At 44.7% G+C, this 7,043-nt stretch overlaps 1 non-coding gene across 1 annotated transcript; it reads left to right on the top strand.

Annotated features, from left to right (window-relative positions):
- Positions 1-6,841: 6,841 nt before the first annotated feature.
- TRNAE-CUC (transfer RNA glutamic acid (anticodon CUC)) lies at positions 6,842-6,914 on the top strand. Its single transcript has one exon. It is a non-coding gene; the product is annotated as a tRNA-Glu (tRNA).
- The last annotated feature ends 129 nt before the right edge of the window (positions 6,915-7,043 follow it).

The raw sequence follows: 7,043 nt of genomic DNA, 5'->3' as shown, positions 1-7,043 counted from the left end.
TATTTGGGGGAGAGAAGGATGGGGAGTTTGGGATTAGTAAAGGCAAACTATTATGTATAGGACGGACAAATATCAAGGTCCTACTGATAGGACTATAGTCAGTGTCCTGTGACCAACCATAATGGAAAAGAATATGAAAATATGTGTGTGTGTGTGTGTGTGTATAACTGAGACACTTTGCTGTACAGCAGAAATTAACATTATAAATCAACTGTACTTCAATAAAACTTTTTTTGAAAGGTGTATTTAAGAGGAGATTTATTACAGGAATTGGCTTGTGCCATTATGGAAATCAAGAAGGTCCATAGTTTGCTGTGCGCCAGCTGGCAAGCCAAGAGTCCCAGTGGTAGGATTCTGTCCAAGTCCAAAGGCCTGAGAATCGGGGAGCAGATGACGTAAGACCCAGTCCGAGGTCAAAGGCCCAAGAACCAGAAGCTGTAGTATCAGAGCAGAAGGTGGGCATCCAGCTCACAAAGAGAGTGAATTTGCCCTCCTTTCACCTTTTTGTTCCATTTGGGCCCCCAATGGATGGGGTGATATCCACCCACCCTGGGGAGGGCAGTGCACTTTACCATCTATGGGATCTCCTGCTAATCCCTTCCAACAAAACCCTGACAGAAACATCTAGAAATAAAGTTTTACCACTTGTCTGCGCATCCCTTAGGCCAGACAAGTTGATACATTAACTGGGCCTGAGAACCTCCCTAAACTGCCGCATCTACCTGACTGCTCATCCATGGGCCGTTCGGAGTGAGAACCTGGATGTCTAGGTGCTGAATATCAATAGACTATGAAAAACTGATCTTTTAGAAATAGTTTGCTACTCTCTTTTTGTCTTGCTTTCTTAAACAATCTTTCTGTTCAAAAAAGCACAGAGCAATAAGCCAACTCTAAAATGGAATTCTGTCAGAGTACACCCTCCTCTAGAGTCTTGAGCGATTTCTGTTCTAATTAAGTCATTAGGTTTCACAACTTTAGGCAGTAAAAACTGGGTTTTGGCCTTCATTCGATTCAACAAACACTGAGCTTCTGTTACGTGCCCAACACCAGGCACTTGGAATAAGATAAACAAAACATGATTCCCTGTCCTTGTGAAACTTGCAGTCCAGTGAAAGTTCAGTTCAGTTCACTCGTCAGTCATGTCCAACTCTTCGCTACCCCATGAATCGCAGCACACCAGGCTTCCCTGTCCATCACCAACTCCTGTTTGAGTAAACTCATGTCCATTGAGTTGGTGATGCCATCCAGCCATCTCATCCTCTGTCGTCCCCTTCTCCTGCCCCCAATCCCTCCCAGCATCAGGGTCTTTTCCAATGAGTCAACTCTTCACATGAGGTGGCCAAAGTATTGGAGTTTCAGCTTTAGCATCAGTCCTTCCAATGAACACCCAGGACTAATCTTTAGAGTGGACCGGTTGGATCTCCTTGCAGTCCAAGGGACTCTCAAGAGTCTTCTCCAACACCATAGTTCAAAAGCATCAATTCTTCAGTGCTCAGCTTTCTTCACAGTCCAACTCTCACATCCATACATGACCACTAGAAAAACCATAGCCTCGACTAGACGGACCTTTGTTGGCAAAGTAATGTCTCTGCTTTTGAATATGCTATCTAGGTTGGTCATAACTTTTCTTCCAAGGAATAAGTGTCTTTTAATTTCATGGCTGCAATCACCATCTGCAGTGATTTTGGAGCCCCAAAAAATAGTCTGACACTGTTTCCACTGTTTCCCCATCTATTTCCCATGAAGTGATAGGACCAGATGCCATGATCTTAGCTTTCTGAAAGTTGAGCTTTAAGCCAACTTTTTCACTCTCCTCTTTCACTTTGATCAAGAGGCTTTTGAGTTCCTCTTCACTTTCTGCCATAAGGGTGGTGTCATCTGCGTATCTGAGGTTATTGATATTTCTCCCAGCAATCTTGATTCCAGCTTGTGCTTCTTCCAGCCCAGCGTTTCTCATGATGTACTCTGCATATAAGTTAAATAAGCAGGGTGACAATATACAGCCTTGACATACTCCTTTTCCTATTTGGAACCAGTCTGTTGTTCCATATCCAGTTCTAACTGTTGCTTCCTGACCTGCATATAGGTTTCTCAAGAGCCAGTGAAAGGAGACTAGCAATTAAATACAAAACTTTGTAAGCTACATGGTACGGCAGAAGTTGATAAATGCCATAGTGGAAAACGGTAGAATGGGTAATGAGGATCACGAATCTGGGGGTGGGCTGGGAGGGGCAGTACATAATATTAAAAATGTTTGGTCGGAGTTGGCTTCACTGAAAAGCTGAGATTTAAGCTTAAACTTGAAGGAGGTGAGTAAGTTAGCCAGTGTTTGGGGAGAAATCCCTTCATGCTGAGGGGATGGCTACAGCATAGGCCCTAAGGCAGGCTCCTGCCTGGTGTGCAGTAGAGACCACTGTGGCTGGTGGGAGAAGAGGTCACGAAGCTGGATCCATAGGGGGTTGGAGGCCATCGGAAGGTCTTTTGCTCTGAGGCAGGATCCACTGGGAGGTTTTGAGCAGAGGAAGGGCATGGTCTGACTTACACTGTAAGTGGTGGCCCAGACTAGGAGTAGCAGTGGAAGTAGGGAGAATGGTCAGATTCCAAATATACTCTGACAGCACAGCCAAGATGATTTGGTGAACAACTCATTTTGGAATGTGGATGAGAGGGGAAAAATTTTTAATGACTTAATTTGGCCTTGGCAACTAAAAGGATGGGGAAGGCTGAAGGCGGAAAAGATCTAAGGTGTGAAGATCAGGAATTTTGCTTCGTTTGAGTCTGACATGTCTATGCAGATACCCAGGTGGAGGTATCAGGTAGGCAGTTGGGTATGTGAGTCTCAAATGCAGAGCACATCTGGCCTGGAGTTAGAATTGTCGGCATATAGAACTGAAAGTCAATGGACAGGGCTTCCCTGGTGGTCCAGTTGTTGAGAATCAGCCTGCCAAGGCAGGGGACATGGGTTCAGTTCCTGGTCAGGGAAGCTTCCACATGCTGTGGAGCAACTAAGTCCAATACAGTTGCAACTAAGTGCAATACAATTAATGAAGCCTGTGTGCCTAGAGCCTGTGCTCCACAAAGAGAAGCCACTGCAGCGAGAAGCCTGAGTACTGCACCTGGAGATGGCCCCTGCTCGCAACTAAAGGAAGCCTGCGTGTGGAGCAATAAAGACCCCGTGCAGCCAAAAATAATTTGTTTTTAAATCAATGAGGAGTGAGTATAGATAGAGAAGAGGACCAAGGTGAAGACAAACCAGGAAGAGAGAGTGAGAAGCCACCAAGGAAACAGGAAGAAACTCAAAGTGGGATTTCCTGAAACATAAGTGAAGAAGGTCCATCAAGGATGAGATTATCTGTGTCAAACACTAGTGCAAGGTTGGGTTGGATGAAGGCTGAAAACAGATCATTAATTTAGTAACATGGCGGTCACTTGGTGACCTTTGCAGGAGTGGTCTATAAATAAGGTAATTTATCAAATTAACACTTTATTTTAGCAATTCTTACCCAATTTGTAAAATTCTTTTATTAAACCCCTGGAGTAGAACAAATCTTATTAATTTGTCCAGCTAGTAATTTTCCCTGGCAATATTAAACTTCCAAACTCATTTTCCACTCACTGGCTATAAGCCTGGTGATTATTATTTATACAAGCCAACTCATTTTTAATTCTAGTTCATGTGACACCACCCCTACTATTTTTTACAAGCCCTCTTGGAACCTCACTTTGCTCTCCTCCCAACTCGGACTTGATAGAACCTGCCTCTTTTCCCTTATCCTCACAGCTGCCTGTGAAAGATTCTTTTTCTTCAATTCTACATTAAACTTTCACATTTCTTATTAAATTGATAATTTCAGTTTCTGGCTGAGACATAGTAGATAAAGATGCTTGATGAGTCAATAGAAGAAACAGGGAGAAAGGGAAGGAAGGGAAAAGGAAAGAAAAGAGATTGTCAGTTCTAACTGGAGAATACACAGAGCTCTCAGAAAGAAGGGCAGCAACTTTATTCCTATTTTTCATGTTCTATAAATCCTTAGAAATAGGATCTGCCTAGACAAGCTCCATAAATGTATTGATAATATACTGATGTATCAATGTATTGATAAAAGGGAGACAAAAAACGTCTATAGGAACTTCTCTAGTGGTCCCGTGGTTAAGACTGTGCTTCCAATGCAGGGGGCGTGGGTTTAATCCCTGGGCAGGGAACTAAGATCCCCTACGTGCCTCGTGACATGGCCAAAAATATACATATATATACATATATATGTATATATATACACACATATATGTACATTCTGATTTGGAAACTGGTCAAACTATTCCTAAAACTAGCACTTTTTCCAGAGTTCAGTAACCATTAAAAATGAAACCACTTCCCTGGTGGTACAGTGGTTAAGAATCCACCTGCCAAAGCAGGGGACACAGGTTTGATCCTTGGTCCAGGAAGAGTCACATGCTGCAGAGCAACTAAGCCCATGAGCCACAACTAGTGAGCCTGCACACTGCAACCGCTGAAGCTGGTGTGCCCTAAAGCTGCTCACTGCGACGAGGAGCCACCACGATGAGAAGCCCACGCACTGCAGTGAAGGGCAGTCCCCACTCGCCGCCAACTAGAGAAAGCCCACACACAGCAATGAAGACCCAGTTCAACCACAAACAATTTTTTTAAAAAAGAAACCACTTGAATTTTTTGCAAAACGGTCTTCAATCCTAAGAGGTAAAATTTCTTCTGTGTATTATGTTAACACCTGTGATCACAGCTTAGGGTGGACACTCTTGGCCCCAGTAAATAGTTCATGCTCTAGTCATGCATAAGATAAAGGATGCTGTGCAAATCACTGGCCTGGGTTCCAGCTCTGAATGAGAACTCATAGTAGTCATTAACTTGTGACCTTGTTTCCTATCTGTCAAAAATAGGACAGTGACCTCTATACTGCTGACCTCAAGGTTGTGAGAATCACACGAGGAGACAGTTGAACACATCTTGGGAAATGTGAAAATAAGCAGGGTGACTTGGGACTTCCCTGTTGGGCCAGCGGTTAAGACTCTGTCTTCTAGTGCAGAGGGTGCAGGTTTGATCCCTGGTCAAGGAGTTAAGATTCCACATGTCCCGAGGCCAAAACACCCAAAACCTAAAACAGAAGCACTATGGTAACAAATTCAATAAACACTTTAAAAATAGTCATCAAAAAAAAAAATCTTAAAAAAAAATCAGCGTGACTTGTGACCAGATGACTGTCCAAATTTGCTGAACCTGATCATAAAGATTCTGAGGGTCACAGAGCAAGAGCCACCACACTATGCCATCACGACTGAGGCCGACCATTTCCATCCCTGGCATCTCCTGCTCCACTCCTGCCCCACATCTAGAGCGCTGTGCCCTGCTCTGGGAGTGGCAGCCAAGTGGGCCTCCCTAGATGTTGTGAAGAAACACTTGTCTCCACTGAAAGAGAGAATTGTTCAATCACTCAGTCATGTCCAACCCTGCAATCACATGGACTGCAGCAAACCAGGCTTCCCTTTCCTCCACTATCTCCAGGAGTTTGCTCAAATTCATGTTCATTGAGTCAGTGATACCATCCAACCATCTCATCCCCTTTTGCCTTGTTCTCCTCTTGCCTCCAATCTTTCCCAGCCTCAAGGTCTTTTCTAAAGAGTCGGCTCTTTGCATCAGATGGCCAAAGTATTGGAGCTTCCACCTCAGCATCAGTCCTTTCAATGAATATTCAGGGTTGGTTTCCTTTAGGAATGACTGGTTTGAACCCAATTCTCAATGTTTGTTTCAGAATGAAAAATGATAGATGTCACAAGGATAGGAAACCACATAACACTGTCGCGGCCTTCTGAACCCTGTCCTGGCGCCACTGTGTACAGAACTCCTGGAAGAGCTTTTCTGTGGCTGTTTCCAATGAGTCCAGAATGAGAAAAGCATGGAAGAGGTTAGCTCAGTTGTTGGGACGTGTCAGACTCACCCCCGACACAACAAAGACAGGACTGTGCCTGCTGCTTCTGGGCAGCCAGTGAGAGCTGGGCAGCCTGGGGGCGGGAGGGGGCCGTGTGATTGGTGTAAGAGGTTCTCTGTGGGTCTCACGATTCCTCGGCAGATCAGACACCCCTGAGCCACATTCAGCACGCACCTTCTGTTCAGGCCGCTTCTCAGGCCTGGTGGTTAGACATGGAGGGCAGGGGGTTGGACGGAAGCCCTGTCCTCCACCCGTCTGCCGGGCTTGCTCCAGCTCCTACACACAGGGTGGTGGCCAAGGCTGAGGCGCTTTGCGGAGCTCTCCACAGTCTGGCCTGCTTGGTCCTGCCCACTTTGCGGCACTAAAGCTGCGAAACAGCTTTGAGGAGAGCTGCCAGTGAGAGCTCACAATGGCGAAACAACCGCCCTCTTGTCTGTGGTCTCATTTAAATGTTGCCAAACCTATGTCATAAGCTCTCCTCTAGAAACTCTGATTTGGAAGGAGGTTTGGTTCATCTGATTTGATTATTTGGCTAAATAATGATCTCATTATTTGACCAAAGTTGATTATTTGGTTAAATTATAAATTTTTCAAATCTCTTCTGATGTTAAACCCTTCTGGCCTTTGCTACTTAATTATCCAACAGTGTCCACTCGAGGCTGCCTCTTCCTGAACCTGTGTGTCTCTGTCTTCCCTCCGTTTCCCACCAGGGAGTGTATAAAATCTCAAATTTTCAAACCAGCAAAGAGTATAAAATCTCAGATTTTCAAAGCATGTTCTGAAATGTCCCCTTTAAGGCCGCTGCTCAGAATAAACATGAACCTGGCCTTTTGGATCCTCCCAAACCACTTGTGAAATAGTTCAGAAATAGTTCAGGGACTTCCCTGGTAGTCCAGTGGCTAAGACTCCTCACTCTCAATGCAGGGGACCCAGGTTCAACCCCTGGTCAGGGAACTAGATCCCACATGTCACAGTGAACAGTTCAAAGGTCCCGACTAGAAGATCCCAAGTGCCAAAACAAAGACCTGGTACAGTGAAATAAATCAGTATTTCAGAAAAAAGAAAGAAATGGTTCGTATAAGT

This window comes from Bos mutus, chromosome 25 (genome assembly GCF_027580195.1).
Source record: "Bos mutus isolate GX-2022 chromosome 25, NWIPB_WYAK_1.1, whole genome shotgun sequence".
NCBI lineage: Eukaryota > Metazoa > Chordata > Mammalia > Artiodactyla > Bovidae > Bos > Bos mutus.
Note: the sequence above shows the minus strand (reverse complement) of the source record. Positions and strands in the feature narration are given on the sequence as shown.